Source organism: Alosa alosa, chromosome 6, assembly GCF_017589495.1.
Source record: "Alosa alosa isolate M-15738 ecotype Scorff River chromosome 6, AALO_Geno_1.1, whole genome shotgun sequence".
Classification (NCBI taxonomy): domain Eukaryota; kingdom Metazoa; phylum Chordata; class Actinopteri; order Clupeiformes; family Clupeidae; genus Alosa; species Alosa alosa.
In genome coordinates this window covers 31311967-31329650 of record NC_063194.1, presented here as the reverse complement: position 1 = coordinate 31329650, position 17684 = coordinate 31311967, and the positions used below count along the sequence as shown (strand labels likewise).

General features: G+C 42.4%; 1 pseudogene; it reads left to right on the top strand.

Moving 5' to 3' along the window:
* The first annotated feature begins 352 nt into the window (after window positions 1–352).
* LOC125296025 lies at window positions 353–15692 on the top strand (annotated as a pseudogene).
* Window positions 15693–17684: the final 1992 nt, after the last annotated feature.

Genomic DNA, 17684 nt, shown 5'->3' with positions numbered 1-17684 from the left:
ACTGGTCAAGATTTACACAGAGTCTTGCCACACCTGCCTTTATTCTTTGTGTGGGTGTGATCATGAGTGATAGTCTGTGCTAAAGGTGTGTGTGTGTGTGTGTGTATGTGACAATATATGCCAGTATTTACTTGCTTTGCCTGGATAAAAGCATGGGTGTGTCTTTGTGCGATCTATGTGTGCGTGTATGTCTTTGTGCCCTATATGTGTCAATGCCCTGCAGCTCCTCCTATCTTAGATAATCAAATCCAACCGCCCACCCCCCCCCCCCCCCCCCAACACACACACTACCACACCTCCACCCCACATTCCTCCTCTCCAGGGCTATAAAAGGCGGACTGAATCTTCCCCTCTCCACTTACTCCCTCCTCTCAGTAGTCAGGGCCGCTCTCTCTAACACACCCACCTGCACGTATACAGACAGACAGGCAAGCAGACATGTATTACTCCAGCTCTTCCTCCGGGGGCTCCATGAGGGCCGGCGGTTCCATGGGCGGCTCTCGCCTCTCCATGTCCTCGGTTGGCGGCGGCAGCTACGGCCGCACCAGCGCCATGCGTGCCGGCAGCGTGTACGGGGGTGCAGGAGGGTCCGGCGTGCGCATCTCCAGTGCGTCCAGCTCCTTCTCCAGGGCCAGGTGGCGTGGCTACGGGGGGCTTCCAGCTCGACGGGCGTGAGTGGCCAACGAGAAGGCAACCATGCAGAACCTCAACGACCGCCTGGCCTCCTACCTGGAGAAGGTGCGCTCCCTAGAGAAGGCCAACGCCGAGCTGGAGCTGAAGATCAGAAAGTTCCTGGAGAGCAAGACATCCCCCACTGCCCGTGACTACACTGCCTTCCATGTCACCATCAGCGACCTCCAGGCCAAGGTACGTTTGCATGTCCATGGCCGCTGTTTGGTTTCACACATTAGTGTGTCATACAGTCAACAACCTGCATGACATGTCTGTTAATGCATGCAAGTGCCCACTACAATAAATGTACTTTTAATAATAGTTTTTAGTCTCAAAGTTTAATATTAGAATGGAAATGAAATCATATGTGCTGACTAAACTAAAGAGTAGTCCATTCGTTGCTGTTATCAAGTGTACTTTATTATAGTCAAAAGAAGATGATGTTTATCATTAGATGCATGGAATGCATTGAATATTCAAATATATTCAATATATACTTGAGCCCATGTGCTGCTCTGTGTTATTGCACAACAGGAGTAATGTCCCTGAGCATGTCAAACAACTCTAATCCTTAAACAAAGACATTTGTATTAATGATCTCTCTTTTTCGTCCGCGCAGATTCAGGATGCCACCCGTGTCAATGGAGGTATCTACCTCAGCATTGACAACGCCAAGCTCGCTGCTGATGACTTCAGAGTCAAGTAAGTATTCTATATTCCAGAATTTAAAATTCCATATTCCATTCCGGATTTAGGGACAAGTTTGGTTAATTAAAGCATAATTAGAAACAGCTGCATTCCTTAACTTCCATCAGTTAATCCTAAACGTCACACAATGGCAACACACGTTGTTAGGTTTGGGCTTTTCTGTCTTTATCCTGACCAGATTCGAGGACTTTTCCTGAACAATGAATGACACAAATAACAAGATTTTATCATGTCCATTCATAAATTAATGGGATGGTTTTGGTTGTGAGCAGATATGAGAACGAGCTCGCCATGAGGCAATCAGTGGAGGCTGACATCGCCAACCTGAGGAGAGTCCTGGATGAGCTGACCATGGCCCGCTCCGACCTGGAGATGCAGATCGAGGGCCTGAGGGAGGAACTCATCTTCCTCAAGAAGAACCACGAGGAGGTGAGAACATGTCATAGAAACACAGTTAGAACATGTCATAGAGACACAGTTAGAACATGTCATAGAGACACAGTTAGAGAACGTTAAAGACAGAGACACAGTTAGATTTATAGGGTCTCTATAGGCAATGGCATGCCCTCCACATGCCCTCCACAGTAACATGTAACTGTTCCCCTGAATATCACAGTATATTATGACTGCCTATAAGTATGTGTAACTCACTAATGCTCTTTTGTCTCGATTCTCTTCTCAGGAGCTCCTGGCCATGCGTGCACAGATGACGGGACAGGTTCATGTGGAGGTTGATGCCGCACCACAGGAGGACCTGTCCAAGGTCATGGCCGAGATCCGTGAACACTACGAGACCGTCGCCGCCAAGAACAACAGAGAGCTGGAATCGTGGTTCCAGAGCAAGGTACACCGGATAGTACTCTGTTAGTCTGAAAATCCAGTATAAGATATCAATGTATACGCTCACTATCTTTTGATATTAAATGCCTAAATGTGGTAATTGACATGCTACGCATGCTGTGTTCAAACAGACAGAGGCTCTGAACAAAGGAAGTCGCCGCCAGCACAGAGGTACTGCAGGCGCCACGGTCGGAAATCAACGAAGTCAAACGACACTGCAGGGGCTCGAAATTGAGCTTCAGTCTCAGCTCAGCATGGTAAGCAATTAGGATGATAGGCTAGCATACAACAACTACCATGTGAAGTAACAACAAGCTTTGGATAGTGGTTTAAAATTGCTTGTATGCTCATAAACAACAATAAAAAAAGGCAGCATTCAACAAGTCAAAGTATTATAAACACAATCTCTAAAGTACCTAAAATCACTAATCAGCTAATCTGAGCTAACCTCTGATCACTCTTGTCTTTTGCTCTCCCCAGAAAGCGTCGCTGGAAGGCACTCTGGCAGACACACAGGCGCGCTACTCGTCCATGCTCTCGGGCTACCAGATGCAGGTGAGCAGCCTGGAGGAACAGCTCACACAGCTGCGTGCTGACCTCGAGCGCCAGGGCTACTTAATACAAGATGCTCCTGGACATCAAGACCAGACTGGAGATGGAGATCGCCGAGTACAGAAGACTCCTGGACGGAGAAGCTGTCAGGTGAGGGGAAAAGACCACGAGCAAGGGAAATTAGCAAGATTGTCCATTTAATCTATAGTTCATGGGTCAGTTGTACAAACTGTGAAACCCTATCACAAAAAGCCCTCTTATTACTGATAGAATAAAACTTACACTACCGAAAAGAGTTGTGTTGTTTCTGTAGAGTGACTTGAGATAATGTTCACTGTTAATGTTGCTTTAAATACATCAAAAGGTAATTTGAATTGAACTGCTCCAATAATGAATCCTCCGGTCAGGCGCGCCTACAGGTGTACGTCCGTACGCACTGTGCGTACCATCACTCAACAACGAGAGAAAATTTACCTTGTGTGTGTGTATATTCACACCATATTGGCCTACCATACCTTTCCAACTATGCACAGTATCCCATTAGTTGCATGCCATCAGGCTATTTACAATTTTCTATTAAGTAAAGTTAGTGAACACTTCAAAATTAACGCGCACACATGAGAGAATACGCACGCAGGCACGCATAGGCTACTTGTCTCCTTTTACTCGGCTTTCTATATGGTTATCAGCACACAATGTTGAGCTAATTCACTAACTCAATACTCATCATGGATATCACAAGTGTAAACAACGAAAACAGAAAGGATGGAGGCAGCAAAGCTATTCCAAGCTATTCAAGATGGGCAAGAACAAGGTTGGCTAAGCAATTGGTGTGCTTGTCAGAACGACTGCATTACAGCTGTTTAAAGCCAGACATTACAGTACGCTACAACACAACTAAAGGTAGCTTTAGCCTGTATAGGGATGTATAAAGTTGCCCAAATGAATAGGTAATTGTAGACGTTGTTGTTGCATTATTGCATGTGGATGTTGTTATGCTATGTATGCACGAACCTAAAGGAAAAATACTGTCCACGCGCGAACGTTTTTTTTTTTTGGGGGTGGGGGGGATGGGTGTGCGTACCATAGCATTACCATAGTGTGCGTACCATAGCATTACCATAGTGTGCGTACTATAGCATTAATTCCTGCAGGCGCCCCTGCCTCCGGTAATTCTAACGCCCAGTTGACTCTTGAAACTAAACCATAATTTGTTTGTCTGCCCTTTAGCACTACCTCCTGCTCGTCCTCATCGACCACAACACGCAAGGTGGTGACCATCGTGGAGGAGGTTGTGGACGGCAAGGTGGTCAGCTCGTCCAGCTCCTCCCAGTCCATGTCTGCGACTAAATGAGAGGCATTAACACACTGCAACAGCAGAGCACTGGAAATAAGCCCAACAAAGTAGAGCCTCTCAAAGCACAACACCTGAGAGAAAAGAGAAAAAACAATAAAAAGTGCCCTGTGGTGTTCAGTATTAAAATGTTGTTTGGTGGTTTTTTATTCCTAATCAGTTGGGTAACGAACTGGTTGAATATTTTGCGGCAGAAACGAGCATAATGTAACAAGGAAAGAACTAAATAGACAGAAAGATAGAGACAGAAATTTAACAATACAAACCCTGATGGCAAAAGCTCATCTGTTCATGTTGAAACTAATATGAGCTTGACCATTATCATTTAAGAAAGACATGTTTTAATGATTTTGCAACACATTGAATTATTAATACCTCATAAGTTGCCCATACAGTCATTAAACATTTACATTACATTTACATTTATTAATTTGGCAGATGAGTTTATCCAAGCAACTTACAACAGTTGAGCAACATAGCTATAGCTACAGCAATAGAATAACATTTAAGCTACAGTGCAGAGGAGATTATATCTAGGACTTACCACTGTGTCTGTCAATACATTTAAGCAACAATAACGTTTAATATACAGAGCTACAGCTATAGCAGTAGAATAAAATTGAAGCTTGAGTGCAGAGGAGATTGTACCAGAGGTGGGACCAAGTCACTGTTTGGCAAGTCACAAGTAAGTCCCAAGTCTTAGCAGTCAAATCCAAGTCAAGTCCCAAGTAAAGACAGAGAAGGGCAAGTCGAGTCCAAGTCCAAGGCACCTCAAAGCCAAGTCGAGTCCAAGTCCAAGTCCCAATCTTTTTCAAGTCCTGAACAAGTCATCAGGTACTCTTCACTTAATAATGCCATTATTAGACTATCGATCATAATTTTAACACATCAATCTAATCTACAGTATTTTTTTTTTATAAATACAGATTAAAATATGTTCAATGGTTTTGTCTTGAAATCTTTTACGATATATGCATGCGCATACCTGTGAAATATACGCATGAGCATACCTGAGTAGTCTGTACGAAACGGATAGCTACAAGACACTCATAGCAGCAAAATTATATTGTTTTTCCAAATTGCGGTGTCCACTGTAAGGATGAGTACTAATTTGACTGATGGCATTTCACTATGTTAGGCCACAGATTTGCCTGCAAACAATTTATTAGGGCTGTCTGCCAGTGGCTTAACTCATAAGGGAAGCCAAGGTCATGGTTAATGATTACAATAAATGCTGACGAGAAGAATCGTCACATAGGCTACATTAGTAAATTGCTGCAGTTAAATATTTTACGTTTTTATTAGGGCTGTCAAACAATTAAAAAAAATAACTAATTTCTCATATTTTGAAATGAATTAATCTAGATTAATTGTGATTAAAGCTTCTTATATGGCATATTAAATACAGCATAAATCACAAAATTACTGAGTAACCACAAAGGTAAAAGTAAAACACTTCTATTTATTTAAAGGATAATACTGTTTAACCCTCTAGGCGCCACGGTCGACTTTAGTCAACAAGATGCGGTACTGAATAAAACGGCCGATTTAGTCAAATAGGGTGTCATACTTCGTTCGGCCTCCACTCCCCTAGATGGCAGACATGTCATATGTCATCCCAGAGTCGAAAAAAGGGCAGGGTTTAAACAAAACTTTCTAGCTACAGCGCATTGAATCAGTGCATGAAATACCGGAGATAGTGTGCGTGTGAGCCACTTTGTCAGAGCGATATTGTCAACGTCAGCGAGTATTTGCATTAGATTATCGTCTAATGGCATCAAAAAAGTTTACCCGAAATGAAGTGTTGGGTCTTCTATTCATGGACCCTGATTCTGAAGGGGAATATCTGCCTTCAGAAAATAACGGTGATTCGTTTAGTGAGGCTTCAGATCGCCCCTGCCTTGCAATGATGCAGCTGGACAAAGTGAGAGTTTACTCCATAGTTTAGCTTACACCAAGCACAAACGTTGAATCGTTTGCCCAATGTCACTGGTGGGAATAATGTTTCACGGGTTCGGAGTGTTCATCGGGAAGTTAGCAGGGTGTTAGTGGTGTGGCGATCGAGGCTGGAGGTAGCCTAATGTCCATAGCGCTAGCTTCTGTCTTTTGAACGTGTGCCTCTCCGCAATCGCGGCGACAGTAACGTGGTGGAGCCTTTGTCTAATGCCACTGGGTATGTTAGACGAGGTCGAAGTGCATAGGACAGTTAGGGGGGAACGTAGAGGCAGTGTGGGGAGTCGCAATGAGAATGACAGTAGGCCTAGTCCGAGCTGCGCGCAAATTCTCTCCACTGACGCCCTTGGCCTTGAGGCAGATCTGGCCATGCTGCTCGCAACAGGAGCAGAGGTGGTGACACGGGGCAGGAGAGCCATTAGGCCATGCATAGTCTATCACAAGATGATGGGAATGCCGGCCCTGTATGGATAGGATATGGATAGTCATTATCTCTACAGCAAAAGGCCTGCTACATAAAAAAAACAAAAATTGTCAGCCATTTATTAGTAATGATTTACACTGATGATTATCTATTTCCCTGACCATTTAGGACATATATGTATTCTTTTTTGTGTGTTCATGTCCTTGTGATGTGTGTGTCTTTGTCAGCTAAGAAAAAAACCAACAACAAAAAACAACAAAAAGAAAACAAATACTAACATTGTCTCTTGTCTTGTCTCGTCATCTCACTCCTGATCTGTGCCTTGCCGTGGCTAGTAAGCTTTTGAACTAAACAGGTCTTGTCTACTTCTGTTTGTGTGTCATCTGAATAATATATATGTGCCCCATACATGGAATCAGAGTGCCTAATGTATGTAGTAAATGGAAAATCTCTACAGCAAAAGGCGCCTACCGCTACATGCATTTGGTTTGTTTCTGCCATTTATCAGTAATGATTTACATAGTTTGTTTACTACTTAGTATTTACCTGAGCATTCAGTATTGTGCAATATAGCATACAGAAGGTGAGGTACATTTTGGGGGGAAAGAAGTGGTGCATTTTATCATTCAAACATGCAACTTTTCATGAAAATTCTATAATCCAAGATGGCCGCCACCATATGACGTCATAATATGCAAATTAGATATAAACATTTAATCCCTACATAAACTTTGGGTCATCCTTAATATTTCTCTAATTTACAGAAAGTCTCTATCTTTTATCACTTTTAAGATATAGCCTTTTGAAATGAAGATGTCAAAATCGAACGTTTCGAAAAAAAAACCTCTGGCGCCTAAAGGGTTAACTCGAGTTAAGTCGAGTCGCAAGTAATGCCGAATTTTATCAAGTCGAGTATGAAGTCATTAAGATCATGACTCGAGTCCAAGTCATGTGACTCGAGTCCACATGTCTGCTCACTACTGTTATAAACTGTGAGAGCCAGGGCACTTTGACAGGCTGCAAATGGACAAGAATATGAAGAGTTGTCTTTGCTTTTGTGTAATGGAACTGGTGAGTCTTGAAGTCTTCAATAATTCGTTTACATGAAGCACATGATATTATGCCGATTGAAACGCATTCCACGTAGCTAGGTGGCTACTGGCTATACCAGGCTCATAATTCACTTTTAATTGCAAACAGAAAATGTTTAGCAAGCATCATGTCATTACATGCTTTTATTTCCAAAGGAATGAAAGCTGTTTGTGCCAACTTAATATCATGCGTATCGTTGTTAATATTGTGCTATACATGTGGCACAAACAATGTTAGAGTTTGTGGACTAGGCTAGCCATAGCTATATTTAAATGGAGCTGGTAAAAAAACATCATTAGGAGAACGTGTGGATAGTGGCACACAATGGGCTTAAAGTGACAGTGCACCTTTTACAAATGAGTTAAACAGCATCACATGTATAGTATTTAAGAAATGAATACTTCAAAACAAAATTACTTTGCCATTATTATCCTTTAAATAAATAGAAGTGTTTTACTTTTACCTTTGTGGTTACTCAGTAATGTTGTGATTTATGCTGTATTTAATATGCCATATAAGAAGCTTTAATCACAATTAATCTAGATTAATTCATTTCAAAATATGAGAAATTAGTTATTTTTTTTAATTGTTTGACAGCCCTAATAAAAAACGTAAAATATTTAACTGCAGCAATTTACTAATGTAGCCTATGTGACGATTCTTCTCGTCAGCATTTATTGTAATCATTAACCATGACCTTGGCTTCCCTTATGAGTCGCCACTGGCAGACAGCCTAATAAATTGTTTGCAGGCAAATCTGTGGCCTAACATAGTGAAATGCCATCAGTCAAATTAGTACTCATCCTTACAGTGGACACCGCAATTTGGAAAAACAATATAATTTTGCTGCTATGAGTGTCTTGTAGCTATCCGTTTCGTACAGATTACTCAGGTATGCTCATGCGTATATTTCACAGGTATGCACATGCATATATCGTAAAAGATTTCAAGACAAAACCATTGAACATATTTTAATCTGTATTTATAAAAAAAAAAATACTGTAGATTAGATTGATGTGTTAAAATTATGATCGATAGTCTAATAATGGCATTATTAAGTGAAGAGTACCTGATGACTTGTTCAGGACTTGAAAAAGATTGGGACTTGGACTTGGACTCGACTTGGCTTTGAGGTGCCTTGGACTTGGACTCGACTTGCCCTTCTCTGTCTTTACTTGGGACTTGACTTGGACTTGACTGCTAAGACTTGGGACTTACTTGTGACTTGCCAAACAGTGACTTGGTCCCACCTCTGGTAGTGAGTACCAGATAAATGCGCAATTTCCTCTAATCTCGTCTTTATTTCCTTCATGATTTCCCTTCATAGGCCCACGTTTCTCTCCCTTTCGTGCGCGCTGAGACGCGTTCTCAATTAAATGGAGTAGGCCGCTAGCATACGTTCAAGTTGGATCATCCTTATGTAACATGCTGTTGATACATTTTGACATTGTAAACGTTCTCTAACAAAAATGCAAATCAGTTTGCAGTAAAGCTAATATTTATTTATTATTGGTCCTTTCTCTGTCTCTTGGTGCCCTACACACAGTGCGTGATGCGTGGTGGTAACAGCAGCACTGATCACTGTGCTCTGCATGTTTGTGTCCACTATGTGTATTTTTTGTTTTTTTCGTTGCGAGGTGAAAGCATCTCTGGGGTGACTGGTCCACGATCAGGAAATTCATTTTTTGACTCGAGACCTGTCAAGTCATTAGTTAAAGAGGCAAAGTCCGAGTCAAGTCTCGAGTGAAAAGTCCAAGTCGAGTCGCAAGTCATGCCGAATTTTATCAAGTCGAGTATGAAGTCATTAAAATCATGACTCGAGTCTGACTCGAGTCCAAGTCATGTGACTCGAGTCCACATGTCTGGATTATACCTAGGATTTAGCACTGTATCTGTCAACATTTAAGCTACAGAGCTACAGCTACAACAATAGCATTACATTTAAGCTAACATTAAAAACAAGATGTAATACGGTCCTGGAGCTACTGTAACTACTGATTTCTGACATTGAATGCATTGAGAAAAATAACAACATTGTCTGATTTTTGGCCCTTTCACTCTGTCCGACTAACAACACGCTGGTTTAAGCAAAGGATATGAGAGCATCCTTACTGTCACACATGTATATTAACCCGTTAAGCTAACATCTAAACAATAATGTCAAAGTAAACAGACATATGTACGTTCCTAGATCAATACCTGCACTGCAACTGAGCAGGTATTGTTCTGGAAGGGGAAGTCTGAAGCTTAGGGCCCCTTTGTTTGCATGGCTGCCTCCCGGAGGACCTCTCTGAAAACTAGCCTGTCTACATTTTATCCCCTCAGTCCACTTTTGGTCGATCAGTCATTATTGTTTCATTCCCCCATAGCCTGTCTGGGACACATCTGTGCCTGAAGGGGCCCAGTCTTAGGGATCTGTGTGACTGGAGATTCCTCGCATTATTTACCTGACCCGAGATACTCAGCTGGGTCACACAATGTGTGTCGCGACAGGTTTCGTTCTACTGAAATATTCGCTCGAGGGTGAAAGGAGAGGCTGTGTGTGTGTGTGTGTGTGATGATGCCTCAACACTAATCCAGGGCAGGGGCGCCTGCAGGAATTAATGCTATGGTACAAAAAAAAAAAAAAAAAAAAAAACGTTCGCGCGTGGACAGTATTTTTCCTTTAGGTTCGTGCATACATAGCATAACAACATCCACATGCAATAATGCAACAACAATGTCTACAATTACCTATTCATTTGGGCAACTTTATACATCCCTATACAGGCTAAAGCTACCTTTAGTTGTGTTGTAGCGTACTGTAACGTCTAAACAGCTGTAATGCAGTCGTTCTAACAAGCACACCAATTGCTTAGCCAACCTTGTTCTTGCCCATCTTGTATAGCTCCTCTAGCTTTGCTGCCTCCATCCTTTCTGTTTTCGTTGTTTAAACTTGTGATATCCATGATGAGTATTGAGTTAGTGAATTAGCTCAACATTGTGTGCTGATAACCATATAGAAAGCCGAGTAAAAGAAAACAAGTAGCCTATGCGTGCCTGCGTGCGTATTCTCTCCTGCTCAAACATGTGTGCGCGTTAATTTTGAAGTGTTCACTAACTTTACTTAATAGATAATCGTAAATAGCCTGATGGCATGCAACTAATGGGATACTGTGCATAGTTGGAAAGGTATGGTAGGCCAATATGGTGTGAATATACACACACACAAGGTAAATTTTCTCTCGTTGTTGAGTGATGGTACGCACAGTGCGTACGGACGTACACCTGCAGGCGCGCCTGATCCAGGGTAGCAATTACCATTTAGCACTTGCTCTCCCCTTCCTCATTTTCTGCATAAAAGCACCAAGTATTTTTGCGGTAGTGTGTATGGGGGTGCCGGTGGGACCGGGGTACGCATCTCTACTGCCTCAATGGGGCTTTCAGCCGGCCGTGGCTTCAGTCTGTCGGACGCTCTTGACGTGACCGCTGAAGAGAAGGGCACCATGCATAACCTTAACGACCGCCTGGCCTCCTACCTGTGTGTGTGTGTGTGTGTGTGTGTGTGTGTGTGAGTGAGTGAGTGTGTGAGAGAGAGAGAGAGAGAGAGAGAGAAAGTGTGTCTCTGTGTGTGTAAAAGATCTGGTCAGACTGGTTTACGCAGAGTCTTGCTAAACCTGCCTTTATTCTTTGTGTGGGTGTGATCATGAGTGATAATCTGTGCTAAAGGTGTGTGTATAAGTATAAGTATATATACTCTTTTGATCCCGTGAGGGAAATTTGGTCTCTGCATTTAAACCAATCGGTGAATTAGTGAAGCACACAGTGAACACAGTGAGATGAAGCACACACTAATCCCGGCGCAGTGAGCTGCCTGCTTCAACGGCGGCGCTCGGGGAGCAGTGAGGGGTTAGGTGCCTTGCTCAAGGGCACTTCAGCCGCGGCCCACTGGTCGGGGCTCGAACCGGCAACCCTGTGTGTGTGTGTGTGTGTGTGTGTGACAATATATGCCAGTATTTACTTGCTTTCCCTGGATAAAAGCATGGGTGTGTCTTTGTGCAATCTATATGTGTGTGTGCCCCCCACACACACACTACCACACCTCCACCCCACATCCCTCCTCTCCAGGACTATAAAAGGCGGACTGAATCTTCCCCTCTCCACTTGCTCCCTCCTCTCAGTAGTCAGGGCCGCTCTCTCTAACACACCCACCTGCACGTATACAGACAGACAGGCAAGCAGACATGTATTACTCCAGCTCTTCCTCCGGGGGCTCCATGAGGGCCGGCGGTTCCATGGGCGGCTCTCGCCTCTCCATGTCCTCGGTTGGCGGCGGCGGCGGCACCAGCGCCATGCGTGCCGGCAGCGTGTACGGGGGTGCAGGAGGGTCCGGCGTGCGCATCTCCAGCGCGTCCAGCTCCTTCTCCGCAGGCGGCGGCTACGGGGGTGGCTTCCAGCTCTCCGACGGCGTGAGCGTCAACGAGAAGGCAACCATGCAGAACCTCAACGACCGCCTGGCCTCCTACCTGGAGAAGGTGCGCTCCCTAGAGAAGGCCAACGCCGAGCTGGAGCTGAAGATCAGAAAGTTCCTGGAGAGCAAGACATCCCCCACTGCCCGTGACTACACTGCCTTCCATGTCACCATCAGCGACCTCCAGGCCAAGGTACGTTTGCATGTCCATGGCCGCTGTTTGGTTTCACACATTAGTGTGTCATACAGTCAACAACCTGCATGACATGTCTGTTAATGCATGCAAGTGCCCACTACAATAAATGTACTTTTAATAATAGTTTTTAGTCTCAAAGTTTAATATTAGAATGGAAATGAAATCATATGTGCTGACTAAACTAAAGAGTAGTCCATTCGTTGCTGTTATCAAGTGTACTTTATTATAGTCAAAAGAAGATGATGTTTATCATTAGATGCATGGAATGCATTGAATATTCAATATATTCAATATATACTTGAGCCCATGTGCTGCTCTGTGTTATTGCACAACAGGAGTAATGTCCCTGAGCATGTCAAACAACTCTAATCCTTAAACAAAGACATTTGTATTAATGATCTCTTTTTCGTCACAAGAGATTCAGGATGCCACCCGTGTCAATGGAGGTATCTACCTCAGCATTGACAACGCCAAGCTTCGCTGCTGATGACTTCAGAGTCAAGTAAGTATTCTATATTCCAGAATTTAAAATTCCATATTCCATTCCGGATTTAGGGACAAGTTTGGTTAATTAAAGCATAATTAGAAACAGCTGCATTCCTTAACTTCCATCAGTTAATCCTAAACGTCACACAATGGCAACACACATTGTTAGGTTTGGGCTTTTCTGTCTTTATCCTGACCAGATTCGAGGACTTTTCCTGAACAATGAATGACACAAATAACAAGATTTTATCATGTCCATTCATAAATTAATGGGATGGTTTTGGTTGTGATCAGATATGAGAACGAGCTCGCCATGAGGCAATCAGTGGAGGCTGACATCGCCAACCTGAGGAAAGTCCTGGATGAGCTGACCATGGCCCGCTCCGACCTGGAGATGCAGATCGAGGGCCTGAGGGAGGAACTCATCTTCCTCAAGAAGAACCACGAGGAGGTGAGAACATGTCATAGAAACACAGTTAGAACGTGTCATAGAGACACAGTTAAAACATGTCATAGAGACACAGTTAGAACATGTCATAGAGACACAGTTAGAACGAAACACAGTTAGAACATGTCATAGAGACACAGTTAGAACATGTCATAGAGACACAGTTAAAACATGTCATAGAGACACAGTTAAAACATGTCATAGAGACACAGTTAAAACATGTCATAGAGACACAGTTAGAACATGTCATAGAGACACAGTTAGAACTATGGGTCTCTATAGGCAATGGCATGCCCTCCACAGTAACATGTAACTGTTCCCTGAATATCACAGTATATTATGACTGCCTATAAGTATGTGTAACTCACTAATGCTCTTTTGTCTCGTTCTCTTCTCAGGAGCTCCTGGCCATGCGTGCACAGATGACGGGACAGGTTCACGTGGAGGTTGATGCCGCACCACAGGAGGACCTGTCCAATGTCATGGCCGAGATCCGTGAACACTACGAGACCGTCGCCGCCAAGAACAACAGAGAGCTGGAATCGTGGTTCCAGAGCAAGGTACACCGGATAGTACTCTGTTAGTCTGAACATCCAGTATAAGATATCAATGTATACGTTCACTATCTTTTGATATTAATTGCCTAAATGTGGTAATTGACATGCTACGCATGCTGTGTTCAAACAGACAGAGGCTCTGAACAAGGAAGTCGCCGTCAGCACAGAGGTACTGCAGACGTCACGGTCGGAAATCAACGAAGTCAAACGCACACTGCAGGGGCTCGAAATTGAGCTTCAGTCTCAGCTCAGCATGGTAAGCAATTAGGATGATAGGCTAGCATACAACAACTACCATGTGAAGTAACAGCAAGCTTTGGATAGTGGTTTAAAATTGCTTGTATGCTCATAAACAATAATAAAAAGGCAGCATTCAACAAGTCAAAGTATTATAAACACAATCTCTAAAGTACCTAAAATCACTAATCAGCTAATCTGAGCTAACCTCTGATCACTCTTGTCTTTTGCTCTCCCCAGAAAGCGTCACTGGAAGGCACTCTGGCAGACACACAGGCGCGCTACTCGTCCATGCTCTCGGGCTACCAGATGCAGGTGAGCAGCCTGGAGGAACAGCTCACACAGCTGCGTGCTGACCTCGAGCGCCAGGGCTACGAATACAAGATGCTCCTGGACATCAAGACCAGACTGGAGATGGAGATCGCCGAGTACAGAAGACTCCTGGACGGAGAAGCTGTCAGGTGAGGGGAAAAGACCACGAGCAAGGGAAATTAGCAAGATTGTCCATTTAATCTATAGTTCATGGGTCAGTTGTACAAACTGTGAAACCCTATCACAAAAAGCCCTCTTATTACTGATAGAATAACACTTACACTACCGAAAAGAGTTGTGTTGTTTCTGTAGAGTGACTTGAGATAATGTTCACTGTTAATGTTGCTTTAAATACATCAAAAGTTAATTTGAATTGAACTGCTCCAATAATGAATCCTCCGGTCAGGCGCCTGGGTATGCGATGCGACGCACTGTGCATTACCATCACTCAACAACGAGAGAAAATGTACCTTGTGTGTGTGTATATTCACACCATATTGGCCTACCATACCTTTCCAACTATGCACAGTATCCCATTAGTTGCATGCCATCAGGCTATTTACAATTTTCTATTAAGTAAAGTTAGTGAACACTTCAAAATTAACGCACACATGTTTGAGCAGGAGAGAATCACATGACGCAGGCGCGATAGGCTACTTGTCTTCTTTTACTCGGCTTTCTATATGGTTATCAGCACACAATGTTGAGCTAATTCACTAACTCAATACTCATCATGGATATCACAAGTTTAAACAACGAAAACAGAAAGGATGGAGGCAGCAAAGCTAGAGGAGCTATTCAAGATGGGCAGGAACAAGGTTGGCTAAGCAATTGGTGTGCTTGTCAGAACGACTGCATTACAGCTGTTTAAAGCCAGACATTACAGTACGCTACAACACAACTAAAAGGTAGCTTTAGCCTGTATAGGGATGTATAAAGTTGCCCAAATGAATAGGTAATTGTAGACGTTGTTGTTGCATTATTGCATGTGGATGTTGTTATGCTATGTATGCACGAACCTAAAGAAAAAAATAATGTCTGTCCGGAACTTTTTTTTTTTTTTTTTTGGGGGGTGGGGGATGGGTGTGCGTACCATAGCATTACCATAGTGTGCGCATAGCTATAGCATTAATTCCTGCATTAATTCCCCCTGCCTGCCCGGTAATTTAACGCCCAGTTGACTCTTGAAACTAAACCATAATTTGTTTGTCTGCCCTTTAGCACTACCTCCAGCTCGTCCTCATCAACCACAACACGCAAGGTGGTGACCATCGTGGAGGAGGTTGTGGACGGCAAGGTGGTCAGCTCGTCCAGCTCCTCCCAGTCCATGTCTGCGACTAAATGAGAGGCATTAACACACTGCAACAGCAGAGCACTGGAAATAAGCCCAACAAAGTAGAGCCTCTCAAAGCACAACACCTGAGAGAAAAGAGAAAAACAATAAAAAAGTGCCCTGTGGTGTTCAGTATTAAAATGTTGTTTGGTGGTTTTTTTTATTCCTAATCAGTTGGGTAACGAACTGGTTGAATATTTTGCGGCAGAAACGAGCATAATGTAACAAGGAAAGAACTAAATAGAAAGATAGAGACAGAAATTTAACAATACAAACCCTGATGGCAAAAGCTCATCTGTTCATGTTGAAACTAATATGAGCTTGACCATTATCATTTAAGAAAGACATGTTTTAATGATTTTGCAACACATTGAATTATTAATACCTTATAAGTTACCCATACAGTCATTAAACATTTACATTTATTCATTTGGCAGATGAGTTTATCCAAGCAACTTACAACAGTTGAGCAACACAGCTATAGCTACAGCAATAGAATAACATTTAAGCTACAGTGCAGAGGAGATTATATCTAGGACTTACCACTGTGTCTGTCAATACATTTAAGCAACAATAATGTTTAAGATACAGAGCTACAGCTACAGCAGTAGAATAAAATTGAAGCTAGAGTGCAGAGGAGATTGTACCAGAGGTGGGACCAAGTCACTGTTTGGCAAGTCACAAGTAAGTCCCAAGTCTTAGCAGTCAAGTCCAAGTCAAGTCCCAAGTAAAGACAGAGAAGGGCAAGTCGAGTCCAAGTCCAAGGCACCTCAAAGCCAAGTCGAGTCCAAGTCCAAGTCCTAATCTTTTTCAAGTCCTGAACAAGTCATCAGGTACTCTTCACTTAATAATGCCATTATTAGACTATCGATCATAATTTTAACACATCAATCTAATCTACATTATTTTTTTTTTTATAAATACAGATTAAAATATGTTCAATGGTTTTGTCTTGAAATCTTTTATGAAATATGCGATACATGAAATATACCATGAGCATACCTGAGTAGTCTGTAATTAAACGGATAGCTACAAGACACTCATAGCAGCAAAATTATATTGTTTTTCCAAATTGCGGTGTCCACTGTAAGGAATGAGTACTAATTTGACTGATGGCATTTCACTATGTTAGGCCACAGATTTGCCTGCAAACAATTTATTAGGCTGTTCTGCCAGTGGCGACTCATAAGGGAAGCCAAGGTCATGGTTAATGATTACAATAAATGCTGACGAAGAATCGTCACATAGGCTACATTAGTAAATTGCTGCAGTTAAATATTTTACGTTTTTATTAGGGCTGTCAAACAATTAAAAAAAAAATAACTAATTTCTCATATTTTGAAATGAATTAATCTAGATTAATTGTGATTAAAGCTTCTTATATGGCATATTAAATACAGCATAAATCACAAAATTACTGAGTAACCACAAAGGTAAAAGTAAAACACTTCTATTTATTTAAAGGATATAATGACAAAGTAATTTTGTTTTAAAGTATTCATTTCTTAAATACTATACATGTGATGCTGTTTAACTCATTTGTAAAAGGTGCACTGTCACTTTAAGCCCATTGTGTGCCACTGTCCACACATTCTCCTAATGATGTTTTTTTACCAGCTCCATTCAAATATAGCTATGGCTAGCCCTAGTCCACAAACGCTAACATTGTTTTTGTGCCACATGTATAGCACAATATTATGTGATACGCATGATATTAAGTTGGCACAAACAGCGTTCATTCCTTTGGAAATAAAAAGCATGTAATGACATGATGCTTGCTAAACATTTTCTGTTTGCAATTAAAAGTGAATTATGAGCCTGGTATAGCCAGTAGCCACCTAGCTACGTGGAATGCGTTTTCAATCGGCATAATATCATGTGCTTCATGTAAACGAATTATTGAAGACTTCAAGACTCACCAGTTCCATTACACAAAAGCAAAGACAACTCTTCATATTCTTGTCCATTTGCAGCCTATGTCAAAGTGCCCTGGCTCTCACAGTTTATAACAGTAGTGAGTACCGGATAAATAAACAATTTCCTCTAATCTCGTCTTTATTTCCTTCATGA